Raw genomic sequence first — 5,996 nt, 5'->3', positions numbered from 1 at the left:
GTGTCCTGGACGCGGGATGGAGCGTCGCGGTGAGTGTAGAACAGCAGTGCTCGCTCTGGCGACTGACGGGGTTCGGGACTGCAGCGCCCACCGCCGGCCAGTTGCCCTCCGGGTCGGGGAAGCCGTGCGGTGCCGGGAGGAGGCGGCTGCGGGCGGGCGGGGCGGGGTCCTGAGGAGGTTAGGACCCTGGCAATGCGCGCACATGAGCGAGGCGGTCGCGAACCTTGCTGAGCAGCCGAGTGGGGTGACTCCGCGGGAGCCGTGGGCGAGATTTGCGGGCGGACTTTCCTCCTCATCTAGGTCTCCCCACCCAGCGTTCACAGTTTCTTTCCGTTTTCTAGCCGGTCGCGTTCATCGCCTCCCTGCGGAGTTCGGGGGCTCTTTACTTTTACTCCTGGGTTTCCTTACCGGGATCTTCACGTCCGTGTCTCCCACTGGAATCTTTTTTGGAAGTTTGGTGAAGTTTCCTGAAATTTCAGTCTGACTAGTACAAAGGCCGAGGATTTCAGTTTTTCTGTTAAATGAGAGGGTGATTGCTCACAAACAGAAAAAGGCAAAGAGAAAACGCATTTGGTTTTCAGGCCATCTCTACTGATGTTACAGCTTCTGAAATGGGACAGAAATTGGTAAACTCTAACTTCATTTTTAATCCGGACTACATCCAGGAGTTGGTGAATGATATCAGGAAGTTCTCCCCTATGTTGCTGTATTTGAAAGAAGCTATTCTTTCAGGTTGTTTTAAAAAAGTCATTCATATATAAGCATCAGAACCTCAATTCTGTTGATCTTAAAAATGCTACAGAAATGCTTACTGCAAAAGTGAAAGTTGTGAATTTTACAGAAGTTAATGAATAAAACAAAAATGGAAGTGTTTTCTTCCATTGAAACTTTGGTATTTACCTTTGGGAATAGCTTTACAAACTTCCTTATGGGAGATGTAGGCAATGATTCATCCTTACAACTGCCTGTTTCTCAGAAAAATAATTTTAACATTTCTGAGGGCTCAGTCGAGTTAACCAAAGAAAAACGAAATTTTTCTCCTAAAATATTAGACCGTGTGCTGTTAAGAACACTGACTCTGTTGAATTGACCTTGTCATATGCTAAAACAAGGTCAAAATATACAAAGAATATAGTGTTGTGATGGGCTGACAGATCTGACTCCATGAGAATGTTATAGGCCAGACTCTAAGGGAAATGGACTAAACAGACTCCATTTTGCTCGGAGAGTCCATGTTATGTAGGAAATAAGCTTCTCCCATGGGAACACCCAGCCTCTGTACCCATCATCAGTTACTTAGTGTGACCTGTTTAACAATACAGAATGACAATCCCTATGTAAAGAAAAAGTACTCTCTTTGATTCCTATTGCTCCTAAACAATGTACCATGTGAACAGTGATTGTGTGGATGTTAGTAACCATTCTTTAGTTTGTACCTAGGTAAGGGTCATTTTGACCCACTTCCCCCTCTGTTGATGATCTCATGATGTTAGTTTGTAATTTCAAATCATAGCAACAGACACTTATGATTGATGTTATTTTTGGTATAAGAATCCCTACAACCCTATGGTCAGGGCTGTTCTCCCAATAGCCATTTTTGGGGCATTGTGTGAGACAGTCAGCTGGCCAGCTTAATAAACACTCAAATTTGGACTTCTCAGTGGTGATGGGTCTGTTCTTAAGTTGTGCCCCATAATAGTGTCATGGGTTTAAAAAAAGCTTAACTTGGAATTGGAGTCCACCCGAAATATTGTAAAGTTGACAGAGGCAACTAGAGTTAACTTTGGACTACAGGAGTTTATGCCAACTACAGTTTCTATTTCAGTGCTCTCTTCAATCACATAAAAAATAGTCACCTTTTACAACAATTTCAGCTCTCCAAGCCAACAAATTTGTACGGTCTTTACTGGGGGGAAAATGAAATAGAAAAATAAAGGAACTTTGGAACAGGAACAAAATAAAGTGCTCGAAACAGAAACTTCTCTTGATGCAACATCAAGATGGATATGAAAAATCAAAATCTTCCATGTTTTTGTGCAGAGGAGGAGCACCAGTGCTCAAGTGGTAGATTAGCAAAAAATCTCAATAAGCCATTAGAAAAAAAACGAAGGTTGGAAGAAAAAGCTCTTCAAAAAGTAGAAGCAGCAAATGAACTCTACAAAGTTTGTGTAACAAATGTTGAAGAAAGACGAAATGATCTTGAAAATACCAAAAGAGAAATTTTAACACAATTCAGGACACTTGTTTTCTAGTATGATCTTACCCTTAAAGCTGTAACAGTTAACCTCTTTCAGATGCAGCAACTGCAGGCTACCTCCCTTGCCTTGAGTTCACAGTTTCTCTCTGGTAATGCCAAACTTCATGATCCAGGCCAAGCGTACAGTGAATTGTGAAGGCCTTAAATTCAACTGAAGAAGAAAAGTTGATGGGAATGTACATAAACCATTAACGAATAGTTCCCAGACATCTAGATATGGCCCTGTTAACTCTATAGAGGATGTTGTGTGCCTTCCTGACAGTTGTAATAAAATTGAAGAGGACAGATGCTCTAACAGTGCAGACCTAACTGGTTTTTCTTTCATACGATCAGGGGCATTTGGGATGGTTAGTGACTCAGAGTACTAGAGGGAGCAGTGAATCTAGATCTTGGATTCAGAATCTGTAAGTCCAGGAGAATTTCATCAAAAACTTCCACAAACTCCATTCAGTGGAACCATGTCTTCTGCAGATGATTTAGATGAAAGAAAGCTACCTTCCCCTTCAGAAGCTGAACCCAATTCCTTGGAGAATTTAAGAAGACATTAACGTCAAAAGCAGCTGTCACTCATAAGTTCCGAAAATTGAGATTTCCCCCACAAAATGCAGGTTGTGAAGGCATTATAGTATTCCAAGGTATTGAATGTGAAGAGTATCTCCTTGTTTGTCATCAAAAATGTTTGGAAAACTTAATCATTATCTGTGGTCATCAGAAACTCCTGGGAAAAATACACTTATTTGGAGCTCAATTCACACAAGTTGCAAAAAAGGAACCAGATGGCATTCCTTTTATTCTCCAAATATGTGCCTCAGAGATTGAAAATAGAGCCTTGTGTTTACAGGGAATTTATCATGTTAGTGGAAACAAAACAAAAACTGAAAAACTGTGTCAAGCTTTGGAGAATGAATGCACTTGGTAGACATTTCAACATTTGATTCACATGACATTTGTGGGATCTTAAAATTATACCTTTGACAGCTCCCAGAAACATTTATTTTATTCTGATTATATAAGGAATTTACAGGCCTTGCAAAAGAGATCCAACATGTTAATGAAGAACAAGAAACCAAAAAGGATAACCCGGGGGACAAAAAATGTCCAGATATGGGTATAGAAATAAACCAAATTCTTCTAAAAAGCAAGGACCTTCTAAGACATTGCCAACATCAAATTTTAACAGTCTTCATTACCTCATTGCACATCTTAAGCGGGTAGTAGATCATGCAGAAGAAAATAAGATGAACTCCAAAATTTGAGAATTTGGACTCAGTCTCATTAGGACAAGGCTCACAAACCACTCCTGTCACCACCTCATCCCTTGCTAAATATTCAAATTAGGCATTGTTGGTAGAGTTCCTCATTACTTACTCACAGAAGATCTTCAATGGGTCCCTACAGCCTCAAGATGTTATGTGTAGTGCAGGTGGCATTACACCTAGGGTTGATCAAAACTGTCCTTCAAAACCTCTGTTATCAGAAGAAAGAAACTCAGAACATTCCATGAAGCCACTATATTTTTCTTCAAAGGAAGATATCCGCATTGCAGATAATGAAAGCAAAAATTTGAATTAGCTACATCATTTGAGGTGTCAGAACACAATCAAAATGCATTGGAAAAATGTGATGCATGTCCCATTCATAACAAAGAACTTGAATCATTATCCCAAAAGATGAACAATATTTTTAAAACCAGTAAGCCACCTATTTTGAAATGTGATAGAGCAACAAACAATATGCAGAGGCATACACCAAGGATCAAGATTAGACCTGTAAGTTTGCCTGTAGATAGGTTATTTCATGCAAGCCGTCCTAGTGAGAGAAACAGCAGAAATGTGAGGAAGGTTAGTGCAGACAAGTTTTGCAATAATCCTACCCTTGAAGGACTTAATAGAAAAGATACCCCTACTGAAAAGTGAAAAGGCGCCCAGACAAACCACTCTGGACCCAGAACTCACACAGGAGATTTTATTCGGCAGACTAACAGTGTCTGCCCTAAAGAAAGAGAGCATGGCGGGGGAGCTTCGCTTAAGAAGTTGAATTTCCTGGGCTGAGTACTATTGGACCAATTTGCCAGTTATGGGTTAAATTGTACAAAGAAAATGCACTTAAACCTACTTTTAAATTATATACTTTAGTTATACCTTATTTGACTTTAGATGGTTTTAATACATTTGATAGTTTTTTACCCCTTAGCTTAATCTGTATAAATTTTTACTTTGCAGCAGTTCCAAACTTTTAGTATTTTCTATAATGGTCTTAAGAAATGCCTGCTTCAGAAGTTTTTAAAATTCAATGCATTTTTCTTGATATTGTGGTGGGTTATGTTAAAACCATTCCTTTTGTATGAAATGTTTTGACTTATAAATTATGTATGTACTTTTTCTACCTGGACTATCAACCATTGAAAATGTATTTTTCATTAGAATCAAGCAAAATTTATTTAAGTTCATTCCAAGAGTAGAGTTCAGTAAGCCTCATTGTTTGGAATTTGAGAGAAGGGATAGATGATTGGATCTGTTTCATCTATAAAATATCAAGTTTTTTAAACTAGTGCATTCCTGTTATTTCTGGGTTTCATCATTTTGTCTAACATATTCTAATTTTCATAATTTTGAAGATAGGTGGATATAGACAAAATGTAGGAAATTAGGATGCAATTTCATAATTTGATGAAATTAGGATATAAGTAAATTAGGATATAAGTAAAAACTTATATCCTATTTTAGACAAAATGATGAAACCCAGAAAATAACAGGAATGCACTAGTAATAAAAACTTGATATTTTATACATGAAACAGAACCAGTCATCTATTCCAAACAGGAAGTATACAACCCACCTCTGCAAAGATACATCTGTCTTAACTATCTAGTTGTAGGCCTAATAGAAACCAGAAGGCATGAATCATCATTGGGTGTTGAACAAGATAGCCATTGGCTAGTTACACAGGGAATTCCTGTGTTAACTGTGTTCTTTGTTGTATCTTAACATCATACTGATTTTTTAAAGGATTTTTTTTGTTATGCTAACACTAGGTAAAAATCAACTGTATTTGTAAAAATTTACCTCAAACCATTTAATTTTATACTGTGATTAATCCCAAGGCATTTGGTATGAACCAAAGTGAATTCCTTGTATATGTGTCTGGCTCTAGTAAGGATGGCCAGGGATTTTTACAATATGGGTGCAAGGCACTTCAGTCACTTTTTTAAAATTTAATGGGTGGTTTGGAGTCATATTAAATGACTCCATTGCAATGTTAGAAAACACTTTAGGCATCAGTAAGTAGCATTGGGCCTTATTGGAATCTTAAAATACAAGTGTGGATTATTTTAAATAGAGCATTCATTTTTGTAATTTTTTTCGTCAAGAATATTTCTGGTAAGCAGAAGACTTTTAAAATCTGACTTGGTTGGTAAAGGTTTTAATATCGCCCAACATAATGCTGTGGTAGCATTTAGAAAACAAATATTTGTGAACTCTTTGTTTCTCAGGGACTTGTACATCTCTTTGCTATGGACATATATAAATTAATTGTAATTATACTCAGCTCAACTACTACAGTTGTGTGTAGGCAGTGGCTTGGGTTTTTATCAAGCAACAACTTAGACATGTGATTATAATATGCTACAACTGTGTGTTCTAAAAATATGTGAAAATGGTTGAATGTGGACTGTGTATATATGTATGTAAAAATTTCTGTGAGTTGCTGCTGTTGCCCCTTAACATAAAATATGTTC

The 5,996-nt window shown here is 37.9% G+C and overlaps 1 pseudogene across 1 annotated transcript; it reads left to right on the top strand.

The window, feature by feature from the left end:
• Positions 1–2,423: 2,423 nt before the first annotated feature.
• Positions 2,424–3,502, top strand: LOC306669961 (rho GTPase-activating protein 29-like; annotated as a pseudogene). The gene has a single exon. The product of its transcript is annotated as a rho GTPase-activating protein 29-like (transcript).
• Positions 3,503–5,996: the final 2,494 nt, after the last annotated feature.

This window comes from Sciurus vulgaris (genome assembly GCF_902686455.1).
Source record: "Sciurus vulgaris genome assembly, chromosome: 9".
NCBI lineage: Eukaryota > Metazoa > Chordata > Mammalia > Rodentia > Sciuridae > Sciurus > Sciurus vulgaris.
Note: the sequence above shows the minus strand (reverse complement) of the source record. Positions and strands in the feature narration are given on the sequence as shown.